This window comes from Triticum dicoccoides, chromosome 4B (assembly GCF_002162155.2).
Source record: "Triticum dicoccoides isolate Atlit2015 ecotype Zavitan chromosome 4B, WEW_v2.0, whole genome shotgun sequence".
Taxonomy (NCBI): Eukaryota; Viridiplantae; Streptophyta; class Magnoliopsida; order Poales; family Poaceae; genus Triticum; species Triticum dicoccoides.
In genome coordinates, this window is record NC_041387.1 from 235,263,096 (window position 1) to 235,283,290 (window position 20,195).

Below are 20,195 nucleotides of genomic sequence, written 5' to 3' on the forward strand. Positions count from 1 at the left end.
GAAGAAGAAGAAGAGGAAGAAGAAGAAGAAGAGGAAGAAGAAGAAGAAGAAGAAGAAGAAGAAGAAGAAGAAGAAGAAGAAGAAGAAGAAGAAGAAGAAGAAGAAGAAGAAGAAGAAGAAGAAGAAGAAGAAGAAGAAGAAGAAGAAGAAGAAGAAGAAGAAGAAGAAGAAGAAGAAGAAGAAGAAGAAGAAGAAGAAGAAGAAGAAGAAGAAGAAGAAGAGGGCTTCGTCAAGGATCCCATGATGGAGGTCAACGTGGGAGGCTGCTTCCTCCGATCCCAGATCGACCATCCGTCCATGGAGGCCATGAGAGCCACGTGGGCACACACATGGCTACGCTTCAAGGTCAACCCTCTCCCATCCTTTCTCTTCGATTTGATTTGATCTCCTCCCCTGATTTCCTCGCCATGCAGCTGCAGCTCGATAGATGCAGGGACGCCGCCATGGAACAGTCAGGGCCTCCCTTCTCTTCCAGTTTAGTCCGATCCACCACTGCCAGCCATTTCTGGAGCCCCTACTCCAAAGCGGTGGTATGGCCACGACCCTTCCTTCCCTCCTTGCAGCGTTTTAGCCCCCCCTTCCTATAGCTAACAAACTAGTTTGCTTTGACGATCCTATCATATCCTATTCATGGAGTAGCTTGGATTTGGTTTCAGTTTACTATGTACATGCAGGGATGGTTGGTTTCAGAGATGGTCTAGGCGCTAACAGCAACCCAGGGGCCGATCCAGCATAGGTATATGACAAAAAGTACTGCTTCATGCTTGAGTTCAGACTTCAGAGAATACGCGGAGTGAGTTAACAACTCAGCTTCAGTCCAGATAAACTAGTCTAAGCAAGCCAACAGTTCACCAATCCCCTCCAAAGTTCCAATTTGAAATTGCATTCATGTGTAGCTTCTGTTTGGATTTAGAGATGTATCTTTGTAAATAGAACTGTCCTTATGTAATTGATTTCATTAATAAAAGAATAACAAATGAATTTTTTAAAAGCAAATGTAGGCTGAAACCGAAAATAGAGAGTAGATGTTAGGGTGAATTTTTTAACACCCAAAGTTGAATTCTTGGATCCGCCACTTCAACAACCCCGGGGATTCAACATGCCCCCTCGCTGGCGGTGGTGGCGGCACTCATGCTAAGCTGAGAGACGGTCGACCTGCTGTCATCAATGCTGTCACGGCCTCGACCACGGTGACCACAGCCATAGCGGCCACGGCCACGACCACGACTAATTTATTTTTCTGTTTTGGAGTGTCCCACATTTGGTGTAAATAGTCCCAAGTTTTCCTTTTCACTATGTAAAATATTACCAAGCTAATACCAGAACCACTGTCCGGACTTCTTAAAAGCATATGTGCCTATACTAAAGCATACTGTCACATTCAGCTTATTTAACCTTGGTAGTTTGCTTACTACGTTTGGGCTAGGTTATTGCATCTGTATGTATGGGGAGTAGCCTTGTCAGGATGGGCTCTAATTGGTGTGTCATGTGTATGCCTCACAGCTTTAGTATACACTTGATTACATTTTATTGATGTACACATATATATGCTCCGTTTGATCTTTGAAGCCTAGCTTTCAATTTCTAAATCAAAATTATAGACATATGTTATGCTAAAAGACTTTTGTTCTGCATGCTTTTGTTCTGCACGCTATAACACAATTTGATTTCATTTCTTTGAAGCCTAGCTTAGTTTTGCTTACAACAGCTTCAGTATAGACTTGAATAGATATTTTTCCGGTTACTTTTTTATGCCTGCTTTAAGTATCATGTTTCTTCTTAAATTGACTCAAATTATGATATTACGTACAGAAGGGCACAATGATGAATTCAACGCACATCAGGTGATTATGTCATATGCTTGCGAACTTGTCAGATTTGATTTGCTTACTTGCGTTGCTAAAAGTGCACTTCTATTTGCAGATGCCTAAGAAAAGGACTGGCAAATAAAATAGGAATCCAAACTTGCAAAATTCTCTTTTACAAACCGCTAGTACTACTGGGACTCTAGGTACAAGGCACAATGTAATTGCTCCAAATACGCTCATACAAGTTGCAACCATGAATTCTCGAATGTTTCTAGCAATGGTAAGTCACAAGCTTGGTTTGTCTTCATGTTGGCCTTTATTTGATACGTAAATGGCTTTCATAATGTGCAATCATCTACTTGCTTGCACTATTGTACTTTTTTGTTGCTGAAGCACATACAGTAGGGAAGCCAGAAATAGAACAGTTTTCTCACCATTAGAAATTGTGAACTTGCGTCAGCATGTAGTTGTTTCGGAGAAATTTAGTTTGATTGATTTAGGTAATTATTCTTGTGTTTGAACTACAAAATCTTTTGTAAAATTATCCAATTCTTTTTGCATAGCACCTAAGTGTTGATGGAGTAGTACAACAGGCACAAGAATTTTCTTGCTAGTTGTTGTGGTCATGACAATTTGTTAGGAAGATACCCATGCATGCACGAATATAGTAATTATACAATTGTCATGATAGTGGTTATATCTTTCTGCTAATTAGTCATTGTGTTGTTTCTTTATTTTCCTGACTAATTATTTTCTATTTTCAATTAACTTGAGCTAAATAAATTTCTGATTTCTTCATAGCAGGATCCAAAGATTTAGCTGGAATGGACTCTAGACCACGAACAATTTAAACTTTGCTCTTAATTAGGATGGCACATTCAGTATGTTGAATGCATGCTAAATTATATTACAGTTTATTGTGATGGATATTTGCTATGCAAACTTTGATGTCTGATGAATCTATATCATATATGCATTATTTGAATTTTGTAATTGAATGCATGTATTTTCTTTTCCGGTTACAGTAGGCTATTACCACAAACTACTTTTGGTTGCAACATGTTGGCACCACGAAAATTAGCGTTGCGTCAAATCTTAGTCGCCACGCTGACCTATTTTGTAGCACTAGGCTGTGGTGACGAAACACTTCATATAGTCGCAATAACTTATAACCACAAAAACTCAGTCTGTTGAGATAACTACTTGTCGCCATGGAATTCAGTTTTGCTGAAATAGGCCTTTCGCCATGAAACATTCATATTGTCGCAACAACCTCTCACCACAAACAGTCTGCCCGTTGTGATAACTATTTATCACCACCAAAAGGAGTATGTTGCAATTTTAGTATTACCACGTCTGAAAGAGTCGTTGCCATACTTTACTGCCACAAACATAGGGTTCGTGGCAAAAGGACTATACCCACAAAAACAAGAGTTATTGCCATAGGGTATTGCCACAATTGAGTATTGCCATGGAAGAGCACGTGCCACGAAAAAGAGTTGTTGGTATAGGTTATTGCCACAAATGCCTATCGCCACAAACAGCTAAATTGCAACGGTTCGCTACGTGTTGCATTATGCTATTGCCACAAACAAAATTGTGGCATCAAGTGCACGATGCCACGAGAAAAAATGTGGCAACTTGCAACATGGTTGTTGCAATAGCACGCTTTCTAGTCACATTTATGTTTTTCTGGCAATAACCTATTACCATGCGTCCTGTCGCAACGGGTGCCAACGAACACCATGTCGTGGCAATAGGTACCTGTTGCGACAATTGGGTACTTATTGCAACAAATGCTTTTATTGCAATAGACTCGGATCCTTGTAGTGCTTCTATGGTTTAGCCTCTACGATCTCGTGGTAGATCTACTCTTGTACTACCCATATCTTCAATATTAATCAAGCAGGAAGTAGGGTTTTACCTCCATCGAGAGGGCCCGAACCTGGGTAAACATTGTGTCCCTTGCTTCCTGTTACCATCAGCCTAGACGCACAGATCGGGACCCCCTACCCGAGATCCGCCGGTTTTGACACCGAGAAGCACTGCATTGCATGACATATAGAACATATACACTAGAGCTACAGATTGCATGGTAAAAGTAGATATCACAATTCACTAGAATTTGCTAAGGAAAGGCAGGAGCAGCACATGCAATGGGTAAATCAAGCATGCTTAACCGGCGTAGCTAGAAAACTGAACATGGGTCCTTATAGTGAGCTAATAAGACAAGCTACTCCTCATCGTCGGAGATATTGATGATGATTGGCTCCTTGGACATGTAAGAGGGCGAGGCCTCCACATCGTGGGTGCCCTCATCATAGTGGTGAGTTACCTGAGCCGCTTCGGGCACCAACCTGTTGGCTCTCGAGTTGAGGTAAGCACGTGCACGCTGACAGAACACCTTGTAGTCTTTGTCAAAGGCACCGAGGGTGGCCTCGAGAAAATGCCACGAACTATCATTTAAAGCAGACAAACGGGTCGTGGTATCGGCCCGTGAGGCATCAAAGGAGGCCTTGACGGCAAGGTTCTCCTCCAAGATCACCATACTTCTTTATCGAGCATGTTACAATGGTCATCCACGTCATTGCATAATTTGGGTACAAAAAGGAGACTACAACACACCCATACTTCTTTATCGAGCAAGTACAACAGTTAAACAAAGCTAGCTGACCTAAACTTCACTCTAACAAATGAAAGACCGGTGCTCTTAATTAAACAAAACAAAGAGTACTACTACGGCTAGTGCTCGTCGATCTCCACCACCTCCTCCATGTCCAGCTCGTGCTCAACGGTCTCCTAGGGAAGGGGCTCTATGGCATCGATCGAACCATACTCGGCAAGCATCTCGCCCTCTGCGTCGACCATCTCTTTGGAAAAGGCTGTTGGGAAACCTAACATGCAATTTCAAAAAAATTCCTACGCTCACGCAAGATCTATCTGGGATATGCATAGCAACAAGAAGGGGAGAGTGTGTCCACGTACCCTTGTAGACCGAAAGCGGAAGCGTTAACTCAATGCAGTTGATGCAGTCGAACGTCTTCTCGAATCAACCGACCGAGTACCAAACGTATGGCACCTCCGAGTTCTGCACACGTTTAGCTCGATGGCGTCCCTCGAACTCTTGATCTAGTAGAGGTACGAAGGAGTCGATGAGTTCCGTCAGCACGATGGCGTGATGATGGTGTTGGTGATGTGATCCGCGCAGGGCTTCACCTAAGCACTACGACAATATGACCGGAGGAGTAAACGGTGGAGGGGGGCACCGCACACGGCTACACAATTGATGTGCTTTGGGGTGCCCCTGCCCCCGTATATAAAGGAGGAGGGGAGGAGGCCGGCCATAAGGGGCGTGCCAAGGAGGGGGGAGTCCTAGTAGGATTCGCCCCCTCTTTTTCCTTCTCATGGAGGGGAAAAAGGTGGAAGGGAGAGGGAAGAGGAGAAGGAAAGGGGGGCGCGCCCCCTGAGGGAGTCATGAACTATGGGGTCCTCGGGGAGCCAACCTATGTGACATGTGTCGGACTGATGGGCCGTGAAGATATGAGATAGAAGGTATTCTCCCGTGTCCGGATGGGACTCTCCTTTGCGTGGATGGGAAGCTTGGCATCCGGATGTGCAGTTTCCTTCCTCTGTAAACCGACTTTGTACAACCCTAGTCCCCACCAGTGTCTATATAAACCGGAGGGTTTAGTCCGTAGGGGCGATCACAATCATATAGGCTAGATATCTAGGGTTTAGCCACTACGATCTCGAGGTAGATCAACTCTTGTAACCCCTATACTCATCAAAGTCAATCAAGCAGGAAGTAGGGTATTACCTTCATTAAGAGGGCCCGACCCTAGCTAAACATCGTGTCTCCTGCCTCCTGCTACCTTGGATCCATAGACGCACAGTTCGGGACTCCCTACCCGAGATCTGCCGGTTTTGACACCGACATTGGTGCTTTCATTGAGAGTTCCATTGTGCCATTGCTAGAAGGCTCGATGGCTCCATCGATCATGTCAGTGTACAAAAGTGTGGGTACTTTTGTACCCCTTACTTGTGCACGGACGGTTGCATCCACGCCCACAGCAGGGCTTGGCAAAGCAGAGGAGGACGGCAGGAGGCAAGACAGGTACAGAGAATATCAAAACAGGCGCTCAGAGTGACAAGCAGCAGAAGGTTGGCAGGGCCACACCCGGCAACAAGCCATGCTGAGGCAACCAGCGAGGCCCCCGACAAGCTCCTTGCCGGGACAGCTTGCAAAGAGACCAGCAGGGCCACCACCCTTGGGGTTGAGAGCTCCGACACCATCGACAACGTTAAGACCAAGATCTGGAGAGCACATGCCTGATAGCATGCAACCCCTCATGAAGTTTGGCAGCCCACAAATCCACGTGGGATCAGAAGACGAAGACCCCCGGCAAGGGACGACTCTAAGGCCCCCGACAAGCCTTGCCGTGGATGATTGCTGGGCCGCAGCCAGGCCCGCGCCTGGCAAGGTTTCGCCACCTCACTACCACTCCAGTGCGGCGATAGGCATGCCAACCAAGCAGGCGCCTGCGTGGCGACATGCAGATCTTTGTGGAAGCTTACCATTGCTCCAACACAGCAGCTGGTTGGCTAGCATGGCGCTGCATGACTCGTGACCCGGACGCGTGGAAGGCGAGGAGGAGCGGCAAAGGATGGGATGGCCTCTGTTGCCGTCCCCAATAAAGCGAGAGGACACATAGGCAACGCATTAAATGCGCTTGTCCTACGTGTACAACTGTAGCTTGCCACCTCTTGTGTACCATTGTGGCAACCCCTTTGTGTATAAAAGGAGGCCCAAGGCACACAGAGAGGGTATTCGGACTTTTGGAAAAAGCACACACCGTAGCTAGTTCCAAAGCTCAAGAACACACATATAGCCAGACAAGCAGGACTAGGGTATTACGCATCTTTGTGGCCCGAACCTGGATAAAAATACCCTATGTGCTAATGGATCGACCTGCTCTTCGTGCAACTAAACCCCCACAAAACATAGAAGGGATCCTTGTGACCCCATAGGTGATCGGTTTCCCCGACATCTTTGGCGTGCCGGGTAGGGGGCGTTAGTTGTGAGAATCTGGTCTGTTAGTTAGTGTAGTAGTTTCTTCGTCGCCATGGTGCCGAAGAAGAAGACGACCGCGGCGATCGGCCCGTCTGGGGCCGCTCCGCCTGCACCCGCGCGAATGGGCAATGGGGCGGGCGCCTGTGGTGGGGGAGATCGAGATTGTCCACACCATCCGAATACAAGAAGCCAGGCAACCGGCGTCCTCCGCATCAGCGACGGTGGTCGGCGCGCCGCCGTGCCCAAGGATGGCGTTGTGCTACCTGTAGATGGTGCGGGGACCTCCAAGGGCAGAAGGTCGACCTCGCCAATGCATGCGCCGCGGTCCACTCCGCTCGTGCGCGACGAACCGCACCGCGATGTTGAGGACCCCGGGCGTCGCCATGGCAAAAGCTCTTAGCATCACTCTCAAGACATGCAGGGCCAACATGTATGCCATGATGCTGGAGAAAAGAGCGCGCGGCCACAGAATTGTGATGGGACTCTTTCTAACATCGTTAGAAGTCCGAATTCCTCCCATTCGTCGCGCCTGTCGCTACCACCTACGTGAGGAGAAGCGCTGTCGGGAGCCGAGCTACTCCTCAACTTTCCTCTTGCCTTGGAAAAGCAAGATGAGTGGAGGGCTGCCATCCAAAGCCTTATTGGCCATGCCAACGGAGATGGCCACCGGGGAGCAAGCCCCTCGCAGCGCCAAAATGAAGAGCCGGCACGTGTTGACAGTGGAAGGGTTGAGGGCGCCGCGACCACGGTACACTCCCCTCCACCATGGTCGACCCGTCGTGGTGACGCCGGGGACAACATGACCACCGCGTCGTCGGACCCACGAACACGTCATGACCAACGTCAAGTTCTTCGAGAGCGCCTCAAGGAGGACGCCCATACCACTATCGAGCGGCAACGGGAAGCACGTCACCAGTCTGATAGGCATGCTGGGCCCGCTGAGTACATGCCTGTGCCGGGGGATGCTAGTGACTTGCCATATGCAATCACTTGTCCAACATTTACCCACGAGCCATGGCAGTTCCAGTGGCCCAACACCCGCATGTTCAAACCAGAGGTCCCAGAGAAGTACCACGGCAAGACTCACCCGTCGGAGTTCCTGAGCGTTTACACTATCGCGATGCAAGCCGCTGGAGCATGAGACGATAAGATTCTCGCCAACTATTTCCCGTTGGCACTCAAGCCCAACGTGAGGTCATGGTTGATGCATCTGCCAATAGATTCCATTGCTTCTTGGTCTGACCTGTGCCACGAGTTTGTTGGTGCCTTCACGGGCAGCCACGTAGCTCCTAGACAGGCAAGTGACTTGCACGTGATCCCACAGAGAGACGGCGAATCCTTGCGCAAGTACATACAAAGATTCAGCTGTGTGCAGTACAACATCCCCGATGTTCATACCGCCGCCTTCATCAGCACGTTCCACCAGAACGTGCACAATCGAAAGATGAGTGAAGAGTTGGCCACGAACAAGGTCACAGATGTTACCGAGCTCTACATTCTGGCTGACAGATGTGCCAGAGCGGAGGAAGGAAGGAAGTACCCCGACGAAGATGCTGATGTGGGAAGTGACTCTGAAGAAGAAGACATTATCGCCCCAGCAAAGAAGGGCCAGCGGCGTAACAGGAAATGCAAGGGCAAGACTGTACTTGCCGTTGAGGAATCCGGCGACCCCGACACGGCCAAGAAGGCCAAGGTTGACGACCCCGCCAAGGAGGTTGCCGGGTGCGATGCCTGCCAGGCCTTGGCGGCTGCCGGCAAGTCGGAGGGCTCCGACGAGCAGTATTGCAAGATTCACCGTACCAAGGGCCATGACCTCCAGAACTGTCGGCAAGTGGAGCTGCTGATGGAGAAGCAAAGGGCTGAGTACGAGAGACGAGACAAGGAGAAGGGCCAAGGAGGCGCTGAAGGGTCCGACAAGAAGTGCGGCGGACAAGGAGGACACGACAACAAGGAAAAGCAACAAGAGGGGCCTGCCCGAGGCCGCGACAAGAAAGAGGAGGATGATGAACATGATGAGGATGACGAATCTACCGAGCACGAGTTCCAGAAAGCGACAGAAGTCATGTTTGTTGATGGAGGTGCTTCGTTGTATTCTTCCTACCACCAACTGAAATAGGGCGCGTGAGATTAATGCAACGGAACCAATGGTGGATGCCCAGAAGCCGTTGAGGTGGTCCCACATGCCTATCAATTTTGACACCGAGGATCACCCTAATCGCACAACTGCGGTCAGGTGTTTGCCATTGTTGGTATCACCAACAATATGCAACCTCAAGGTCACGAAGATGTTAGTTGACGGTGGGGCTGGCCTTAATTTGATCTCGCCCAACATGGTCAAGAGGCTGCAGATCCCCGATGAAGATCTCGAGGAGACGGGCACGTTCCAAGGGATCAATCGAGGGAGAAGTCAGCCCAAGGGAAAGGTCACGCTACCAGTTACATTTGGTGGCGACCTCAACTACAGGACGGAGAGGATTGTCTTCGATGTCACTGAGATCCCGTTGCCATACAACGGGATCCTTGGCCACCCAGCGCTGGCCAAGTTCATGGCAGCATCACACTACGCATACAACAAGTTGAAGATGCCTGGCCCGATGAGCATCATCACCGTCAGCTGTGATAAGAAGGACGCGCTCATCTGCACCGATCAACTTTATCGAGAGGCGGTTGCAGCGTCTGCCACCAAGACACCTGCTCCGGTCGCTGAGAAGAAGGCTAGCAAGGCCTCGCCGCCGGCAATACTCGTGGCTCTGGCAAGGGCTCATGTACTCTCTCCGGCAAATGGACCTCTTCAGAGTGTTGTGTTCCCACCGGAGATGTACTAGAGAGCTCTACCGACAAGAGCAAGAAGTCCAAGGCGGCCCTGCCAAAAACCAAGAAGGTGTCCGTCAAGGAAGATGGCATGGGCGGAGCTTTTACCATAAGCTCCACCCTTGACAACAAATAGGAAAGCGCGCTCGTCGCCTTCCTGTAGGCGAATGTCGACGTGTTTGCAGGGCAAGCATCCGACATCCCCGGTGTTCCCAGGGAGGTGATTGAGCACCATCTTCCTATCTGCCCTCATGCACGGCCCGTCAAGAAAAAGCTCAAAAAGCAAGCTTTGGAGCAACAGGAGTTTATCATCAAGGAGATCAGGAAGTTGGAGGCGACAGGTTTGGTAAAGGGAGTTCTCCACCCGACGTGGTTGGCCAATCCAGTAGTAGTACGTAAGGCGAATGGGAAGTGGAGGCTATGTATCGACTATACTGGTATCAATAAAGCCTATCCAAAGGACCCTTTCCCATTACCACATATTGACTAGATAGTGGAATCCACTGCTGGTTGCGACCTGCTGTCGTTCCTTGATGATTAATCAGGACATCATCAGATCTCCATGACAAAAGAAGATGAAGAGAAGACCGCGTTCATCACCCCATGTGTGACGTACTGCTTCGTACGGATGCCTTTCGGGTTTAAGAGTGCTGGTTTGACGTTCGCTCGAGCGGTCCAAATTGATTTTAAGCCCCAGCTCCATAGAAATATGGAAGCCTACATGGATGACATAGTGGTCAAAACCAAGGATAAGGCCACACTCGTGCAGGACCTGGAGGAAACATTTGCGAATTTGTGCAAGATCAATCTCAAACTCAACCCAGAGAAGTGTGTATTCGGCGTCCCGTCCGGCAAACTTCTTGGGTTCATTGTGTCTCAACGGGGGATCGAAGCGAACCCCGACAAGATCAAAGCAATTGAGCAGATCGAGGCGCCAAGATAAGTCAAAGATATCTGAAGGCTTGCCGGCTGTGTCGCTGCCCTAAGTAGATTCATCTCTAAATCTGCTGAGCATGCCCTCCCCTTTTTCAAGATTCTGAAAAAGGCGGGTCCAATGAAATGGACACCGGCGGCAGAGGCAGCACTGCAAGATTTGAAGAGATACCTCTCCTCTACGCCAATACTGGTCGCGCCCAAACCACAAGAGCCATTGCTGCTGTACCTGGCAGCATTAAATCAAGTGGTCAGTGCTGTGCTAGTGGCACAGAGAGAAGTTGAGGAGGAGGCAACAGCAGCGGCGAGACCCTTAGGTGTAGAACTGGGTCCGGCAGGGCCCGATCCCGGCGAGGGAGGATCCCCGGCAGGATCAGATCCCGGCAAGGCAGTGTCTGCGCAAGCAAGCGATGTGAAACAGAAGAAAAAGGTGGTGGAGCACCCAGTCTACTTTGTCAGCTCCCTCTTACAGGGGGCTAGGTCGAGGTACTCTGGCATGCAGAAGTTGCTTTTCGGCGTTCTTATGGCCTCGAGGAAGCTATGCCACTACTTTCAACTGCACAAGATCACCGTTGCCACTCGCCTCCCGTTGCAACAAATTTTGCACAATCCAGATGCAACGGGAAGGATTGTGGAGTGGGCAGTGGAGCTGTCAACCTTTGGGCTCAGATTTGAAAGTACCTCGACGATCAAGAGCAGAGCCTTGGCAGAATTCATAGCGCAATGGACATCCACGCTCGACGAAGAAGTTCAAGAGACCACCCTTCCCGGCAAAGAGGCAAGTAGTTATTGGATTATGTACTTTGATGGGGCCTTCTCCTTACAAGGTGCTGGTGCTGGCGTGCTACTCGTCGCACCCACCGGGGAGCGCGTCAAGTATGTGGTCCAGATGCACTTTCTCCGGGAGAGGTCAACAAACAACACTGTAGAATACGAGGGGCTGCTTGCCGGTCTCAAGATCGCAGTGGACCTCGGGATTAGCTAGGAAGCTTATTATCAGAGGAGATTCACAACTTGCCATCAGGCAAGTTAACAAGGATTATCAAAGCCCGCTGATGGAGTCTTACGTGGATGAGGTGAGGAAGTTGGAAGAGCGTTTTGACGGTCTACAAGCGAAGCCTGTTCCTCGGGCAGAGAACAACATCGCCGACGACTTGTTGAAGCGCGCTGCCCTTAAGCTACCTGTGGAACCAAGTACCTTTGTGCTTCAATCGACTCAGCCATCCGTAAAACCATCAGCAGGACAAAACAAGCGAAGGAAGGCGGAGCCTGACAAATAATTTCCCGCAGTGCTCCTAGGAGCCACCGGCAAGGATGTTGCCGGGTACCCCAAGCTTGCCGGGGAGAAGCATCCTCCGGCAGGGCCCTAGGCCCTTGCCGTCGAGATGGCCGCCCCCGCAGCAGAAGACATGCCTTTGGTCCTTGCCGTCGAGCCTTGGGATCCAGCATGGGCACATCATACAGTCTGTTTTCCTGCAAACAGGGGAGCTCCCTGAGGAGCCAAAGAAGCAGAGAAAGTAGCTCGTTGGTCTAGCATGTACCAATTTGTGGATGATGTCAGCCGTCAAGTTCACGAGTAGAGTTCTTCAAGGGACTCGTGTGTTGTTTTGGTGTGCCCAACAGAGTTATCACCGACAACGGCACAGAGTTCACGAGCCGCACCTTCATGCAATATATCCAGGACCTTGGCAGCAAACTTTGCTTTGCTTCTGTTGCTCACCCAAGGAGCAATGGCCAGGCGGAAAGAGCAAATGCTGAAGTGTTGCGGGGCCTCAAAACAAGAACATTCGACAGGCTGCGCAAGTGTGGAAGGCGATGGATTGATGAGTTGCCCACGGTTCTTTGGTCAATTAGAACGACACCAAATGGAGCCACTGGCCAGACACCCTTTGCCCTGGTCTAGATGGAAGAAGCAGTTCTCCCCACTGAACTCATATACGGGTCACCTCGAGTGCTCGCTTATGATGAGCTTGAGCAAGAGCATTTGCGCCAAGATGATGCAACACTCTTTGATGAAGATCGTCTTTGAGTTGCAGTGCGAGCTGCTCGCTACCAGCAAGCCTTGCGACCCTATCATAGCCGCAAGGTTCCCAAAGCCTTGAGGAAGGTGACCTTGTTCTTTGGCGTGTTCAGTCCGCTAATAATTCAAACAAGTTGATGCCAAAGTGGGAAGGCCCCTATTGGGTAATACGAGTCACCAGGCCCGGTGCAGTCCGCCTGGAGATCAAAGATGGCATTCCAGTGAGCAACTCCTGGAATATCGAACATCTTCGCAAATTTTACCCATAGGGCATGGTTGTCGGGAGCTCCGACAACCCCCTTTTGTACTAGCCTTGCCTACAAGGCTGTAACCCTATGTACAGAGCCAGGCGTAGATCCTGCACGCAGCTAGACGGTTTTTAGCATGTATAGTTTCCTGCTAGTTTCCATGTTCATATATATATGTGTATGCATGCGTACTTGCCCAGGATATTATGCTACCTTAGATTCTGACAGGTGCTGGGAAACCTCCAAGGCTCTGTACCCCTGTCCTCTCCTCCCTCCGGCCGCAGTAACAACGCCCCGACAAGAAGTTGAGAAGACTGCTTTGCGCGACATCTCCACCAACAATTCAACCAGATAAAGTTCATCCCTTGCCCATTCATGTTCGTAACTTGTGACTTACGCATTAGAAAGCCTCGCCACTATGTTTAAACTTGGGTGCTCCCATCCTCGACTCGAATGCTTCTTCGGTTGGGGTAGTTGCAGTAACCTTGGGAAAAAAGAGTCTGGAAGGGGGCTAGACCCTACGCTTGTAACCCTGCAGATGTGATTCTCCGGCAGGCACAGGAGTGCTGGCAAGGAAACTTGCCGGGGAGACTCATTTATTTTTATTAAAGGGGCATTTTGCCTCTGCATGAACGCATACGTGCATGAGTTCCCGACAAAAGCTTATCTTTTTCATTGATATGCTGATGCAAGTGCAGATATTACAGAACATAAGCGTGGGTTCGGTAGATTACATTTCCTAGAAAGTTAAGATTTGACAAGCGCCTACAAATTGAGGAAAAGAAGATAAGTGCCCCATAATCCCCGTTCTTGCCCCATTCATCCCCAGGCACGACAGGCCGCGCAAGGTGACAGGCATGGGTAACTGGGCGATGGAGAGCTTGACGAGGAAGCACGCCAACCACCGTCGCCAGAGACAGCAGGACAAGGTCCCCGGCAAGGCATTTTGCCAGGGAAGGAGGCGGGCCAGATGATGGTGCGACCACTGGTGGTCAGCCGGAGTCGGATTCGTCATCCGCCCGCCCGTTGCCGTCTTCGTTGCTGGCACTGTCCTCCTCGCCGCTGTCTCTCGAGGAGGAGCTTTCATCGTCAGTGGAGCTCTCCATGCAGCACCCTAAGCGAATTCCAGAGTTCCCAAAGACCTTGACGGAGAGCAAGCCGCTCGCCATTAACTTAAAATGGAGAACGTGCCCCTCCGTCAAGCTATGGGCATGTGCAAAAGTCTTCCATCCCTGATGAAGATACATGACGTGAGGGCGAGGAAAGTAAATGTCAGCCCATATGCTGCCATTCCCGCAGCCCCTGATGTGAAGCTTCAAGGACCATGGGGCCTCCTGCTCTATCACCCGGGCGAACGGGGTCGGAAGCCGGAGATGACTGCGCACAGACTTATACAGCCTTATGAAGAAATCGTAGGGCTGGTCCCCGATGTGGCCGCCCATAGGAGGTGGGGCTGCCGGCGGAGGCACGGCTGGAGCACCACCCCGTCCACCTCCTCCCTGGGCACCGCAGTAACCTCGGCCTCGCCCACTTTCTCTTCCCCTCATGGTGGGTTCTGCCACTGGAGGCTCTGGAGGAGGAGGGACACGCTGTCGAGCAGAAGCCCTCGTCGCCGCCGCCAAAGCGCCAACACGCCCTTTCACCAAGGTGAGTCAGAGGAAGATGGTAAGCAAGAGGGGGAAAAGTGGGCGAGTGTGGAGAAGCACCGTCCCTCTCCCCTTTTATAGAAGAGCAAGGCCGAGGCTTGAACACCCAGCCCAAAGGGCAGCCACCCCGCACGGCCAATACAACCTCTTAAAGCACGGGGAATCGGGATGGGCCCGCTCCCCCAATCAACAAACGCCTGGTTCTTCGCCTCGACATTAATGCCCACGTCCTCCACGCCTGCCGCCTGCCCTTCCAAATGCATGGAGGGTACATGGCGAAGCGGAAGGGGGCGTGAGGACAAGTGTGACGACCGATTTCCACCACGTGACCATGGGGGACGGCGCCATGCAGGCTGCGCCCCGAGTCCACTTAGTAAATGAGTAGCGCCCCTGCAGATCCTTTCCTTTGAAACAAGGAAAGCACGGGCCGCCTCTTTACTATCGAATACGAGATGACGCAAGCATGCTGAGGCCATCCCACGCATGACCCCCACGTCACGCACTCAGCACGGGTCATGGGGAAGTGCAACTGACAGAAAGATCGTGGCGGTTCGCCTCTGCCACGCCCGCCCGCGCACTGCTTTGGGCCTGGCCCAACTACGCCTTGCATCTATGTGTGGCCCAGGCCCGGGGGCTCCTATCGGTGTACAAAAGTGTGGGTACTTCTGTACCCCTTACTTGTGCACAGATGGTCGCAGCCACACCTACAGCAGGGCTTGGCAAAGCAGAGGAGGACGGCAGGAGGCAAGACAGGTACAAAGAATATCAAAACGGACGCTCAGAGTGAAAAGCAGAAGAAGGCTGGTAGGGCCACGCCTAGCAACAAGCCTTGCTGAGGCGACCTGCGAGGCCCCCGGCAAGCTCCTTGCCGGGGCAGCTTGCGAAGAGACCAGCAGGGCCACCACCCTTGGGGTTGAGAGCTCTGACACCATCGACAACGTTAAGACCAAGATCTAGAGAGCACATGCCTGATAGCATGCAGCCCCTCATGAAGATTGGCAGCCCACGAATCCACGTGGGATCAGAAGATGAAGACCCCTGGCAAGACCCTTGTCGGGGACGACTCCAAGACTCCAAGGCCACTGTGGCAACCCCTTTGTGTATAAAAGGAGGCCCAAGGCGCACAGAGAGGGGATTCAGACTTTTGGACAAAGCACGCACCGTAGCTAGTTCAAAAGCTCAAGAACACACATAAAACCAGACAAGCAGGAGTAGGGTATTATGCATCTTTGCAGCCCGAACCTGGATAAAATTCCCCTATGTGCTAACGGCTCGGCCTGCTCTTCGTGCGACTAAACCCCCATCAAACGTAGAAGGGATCCTTGTGACCCCATAGGTGACTGGTTTCCCCGACAGATCATCTACAACAACACAGCCTTGAGGGAGACTTTTCTCCCCGGCCAAGTTTGTGTATTCGATGGCTTCGCACTGCTCGCCAACTCGATTGGCCATCTGGAGCAGATCAATAGCTACGACCCTGGTTATCATATAAGGTTTGGAAATCTAAAATATGTCACTGGCATCCTAGGAGACTTGAACTTCCAAGGGTCCGCGACCCCAATCACCGCTCTGGCTGAAGATCCGGAGTGCACCACCAGGTCAGAAGATGGGAGTTTAAAGCCCGCCGGACTCTCTGCGGATATAGAGCCTTGCACTGGAGAACCGGAGGGGATTGCATCACCGGCAGGTCAGGATTCACGCCAGGCACCCTCTATCCTCATCGAGCCGGACTCACCTCTGAGCACCAACTCTGAAATCTCCAGGTCTGGAGCTCGGCCAGAGAACTCCTGTCCCGCCCCGCTCCACAGATTTTGCTTCCCTGTCCAAACCTCACCCTTAGATGAAGCCCTGGACTTAATGCAGTCTCTTGCCATTACAGAAGGATCGCGGCCGAACTACGCCCGGCCCACACTAGGGGTTGAGAGCGGGGAATTTTATGTCCCACCCTCCACCTACTTCATAGCCACTCTCAAGGACTTAGCTGACATGCTCGATTACGCTTCCGAAGACATCGACAGCATGGACGACGGTGTCGGAGAAGAACAAAGCCAGAACCCGCCGTTTACCCGATGCTGGACGGGTACTTCCACGTACGACGTGTACATGGTGGACACGCCCAAAGAGGACGATGGTGATGGTGGTAAAAACCCAGTCATGGACAAGCCGCCCGTGGCACCACCAAAGCATCGACATCAGCAGCGCCGCTCGAAATCGCGTCGCGAAAAGGACAGTAGTACCTGCGCCGAAGACAACAGTACTCCGGATAACGCCAAAGATCAAGAAGCCCTATGGAACCAACATCTGAGCATGATGATTGGGAGGATGGGCAAGTCAGCCCCGACGGCCCTATCGGGAACGAGGGCTCGGAGGATAGTAATTACTTACCGACCTCCGAAGAGGATGAGAGCCTCGGCGACGAAGAACTCATCGTGCCAGAGGAACCCCTCGAACAAGAGAACTTTAAGCGCCGGCTAATAGCCATTGCAAGAAGCCTAAAAAAGAAGCAGCAACAGCTTCAAGCTGATAAGGATCTGCTCAATGACAGATGGACTGATGTCCTAGCAGCCAAGGAACACGGCCTCGAACGCCCAACTAAGAGTTATCCAAAGCGCAAGTTGCTACCCCAATTTGATGACGAGGCTCTAGAGCCTATACCGCCAACACATAATGCCGCCGACAGACCTGACCGACCACCACGTGCCTGGGACAGAGCGGCAACTCAAGCCGAACACCAGCCTGCACCACCCCACCATAAAGGCAGAGAGACAACAGCTGTAGGATACACTTATGACCTACGACATGACCTGGCTAATAGAGCCGGTCAAACCAGATCAATCTATGGATCACGGGGGCGTGCCCCAGAACGAGAGGATGGTCATCAGGCCTGGCGCGATAAGCACAACCTCACCCGGGCCAAGAACCACATACGGACTCCATCCGAACTGTGTCATGACGTTGCCCGATATAGAGGCGCCGCACACCCCCTATGCTTCACCGATGAGGTAATGGAGCACCAGTTCCCAGAAGGGTTTTAACCCGTGAACATTGAATCATACGATGGCACAATGGATCCCGCGGTATGGATCGAATATTTTTTTTCTCCACATTCACATGGCTCGTGGTGATGATCTACATGCCATCAAATACCTCCCCCTCAAACTTAAGGGACCAGCTCGACACACTACACCACAACACTACATCCCCGTCAGCTAGGTTGGTCGGAAATACAGCTTCCACCGACATACAGTCGGTCAGGAAAGACTAATGCCGACCAATCATGTCTGTTAGGAAAAGTCCAAACGGGAAAACCCTTTCCCGACCGACATATCTTTCCCGACACACTGCTTGATGGCTAAGGGGTATTTTTCCTGACCAACAGTCTACTGGGCCTACCATGGGCCTTTCCCGACCAACAGTCCATTGGGGTAACCATGGGCCTTTCCCGACCGACTATCGGATGGGTATTCTTTCCCGACCAACATTTTGTTGGGCCTATTGTTAGCCTTCCCCAACCAACTGTTTGATGGTGTTTGTTTTGCCGACCAACAATCTGATGGCATTTTCTTTTCCTGGCCAATAATTCGTCAACATTTTGTTCAGCCAACCACAATTTTAATTAGCATATGGTACTGATTGTCACATACATATAGGTCATGTGTTCTAAGCATAACCATCAAGACATCATACATCAGGTGCACCAAACCATTTTTATTCCATTAACTAATTGTCACATACATACACTTCAGACTGTTCTAAGCACCAAGACAAGACACCATACATCAGGTTTACAAAATGACAGCAAAAAGACGCAAATATGAGACATCGGTTGTACAAAATGAAAGCTAAAGCATCCAGTTGACGCGGATCGCCGGCTTCATGGTTCATTGTGAGTCCAGTCCTTATGTTTGCTTCCTACAAAAGTTAAAGAAGTCTCAATTATTAGAATGTTCAATTAGTTTATGAAATTGAATGCAGCCAGAATTCATATCTGCATTATGCACACACAAGAACACAAAATGAGGAATACGCTTATCTAATCTATAAAAGTAGCATTTCGAAACATGAAGACCACCAATCAACTCCCAGTAGTGGCCATGGATGTGGCATAGAAGCTCTCTGTCCGATTGCTGAGCATTTAGTGTTCCCGGGGACATACTTAGTTACTGTGCATAGGTACCAGCAGCCAATATTCCAACACTTGTTTCCAAAAAAATAAACATACAACTTTACAGATAGTGGATACAGTGAGCTGAAAGTTAAATACTCCCTCCGTTCCTAAATATTTGTCTTTTTAGAGATTTCAATAAGTGACTACGTACGAAGCAAAATGAGTGAATCTACACTCTAAAATATGTCTATATACATCCGTACATGTTGTCCATTTGAAATATCTAAAAAGACAAATATTTAGGAACGGAGGGAGTATATATATACACTGAGCTGAAAGCTAAATATATATATAACTGTGACTTTTTAGTAGATATCCAGATTTACTGGATTTAGTTTTGACTTGTATACGCCATGATAATTGAAATCGTTAGTATTAGATGATATACCTGTTGAATATGGCTCAAAAGGGTAAATATTCTTGATTGTATAATCAAATCCAAACAAAATCCATCAAAATCAGACATTTACAGCAAGTAGGCTAGGACCAATATACTATGCACCAAATAGTTCCTATTGAGATGCAATTACATCAATCATACATGTCATTGCTTCAGCCTACACTACAGTAGTTGTCGAGATAGAGAACAATGCAGAAGAATTATAATGCTCCATGTTGATATAGTTCACGATTAGTAGCAGCAAAAGTACATAGCTGGAGGGGTCTAACAAAGGTGAACTTATTTGCTTACATAATTGATGCAGTAATATAGAAAATTTAAACTCAAAAGATTTTTTTCCCATTTTATGAACCTAAGGAATAACATGTTGCCACTCAACATCCGTGGCAGTATCTGCGAACGGTGGCATAAAACCCCTATGTTTCTAGAAAGAAACAAATATACACAACAATAACCGTGGCAATCCAGTTACAAATTTCACGAGAATTGAGCAAACCATTGAGCAATTTTTTTCTTGATCTCTTTCAGCTAAATACTAATCATTCTGGATTATTACTTGTAGATAGTAAATGATTGTAAACCTGGAATAAAAAGTCACTGCACCAAGAACAAGGAATCTCAGACTTTGTGTTTCCCACCCCATAACACATCTTTTTTTTAGCAATTTTTTTGACTTTATCAAAAAATCTCAGTCTAGGAGAGATGTTCAACACAAAAAGTCTAGTTACAAAAGTAGATTCTTGACTTTGGTGTTCAAAGCTAATCTATTTCCTAGCTGGCCTTTATGTACCCTCATGTATGATATATCCTTGCTGTTGCTTCTAGATAATAAAACGAATAGAAACAGTTGCATGCCACTTGTGCAATTCAGAGAATAAAAACATAAAATACCTTGTTTTCGTTCAGTATATAGAGAATGAAAAAAATAGTTAATAATATGATGCCCCGTTATAAATATAACTAAGCGTAAAACTGAAGTTGTACAAATAAATCTAGTTGCATCTCAGTAGTAAATCAGATTTGATGGGCAGGATAGGGAGATCTAGTTGCAGACTGAAGCAATCCGCAAGAACTCACCAACAGTTGGGGG

The 20,195-nt window shown here is 49.4% G+C and overlaps 2 long non-coding RNA genes across 5 annotated transcripts in view; one reads left to right on the forward strand and one right to left on the reverse strand.

Moving 5' to 3' along the window:
• Positions 1 to 215: 215 nt before the first annotated feature.
• On the forward strand, positions 216 to 2,793 carry LOC119295866. Of its 4 annotated transcripts, XR_005144409.1 has the most exons (5): positions 216 to 345; positions 414 to 530; positions 675 to 1,844; positions 1,924 to 2,088; positions 2,613 to 2,793. It is a non-coding gene; the product is annotated as an uncharacterized LOC119295866 (long non-coding RNA). The 4 variants fall into 4 exon arrangements; XR_005144410.1 differs by having other exon boundaries at positions 414 to 1,844; positions 2,610 to 2,793; XR_005144408.1 differs by having other exon boundaries at positions 414 to 1,844.
• A 15,432-nt stretch (positions 2,794 to 18,225) lies between these two features.
• The window catches only part of LOC119295867, a 3,649-nt gene continuing 1,679 nt past the window's right edge, over positions 18,226 to 20,195 (reverse strand). The window contains exon 4 of the long non-coding RNA XR_005144412.1: positions 18,226 to 18,449. This is a non-coding gene — a long non-coding RNA (uncharacterized LOC119295867). The remainder of the gene's footprint in view (positions 18,450 to 20,195) is intronic.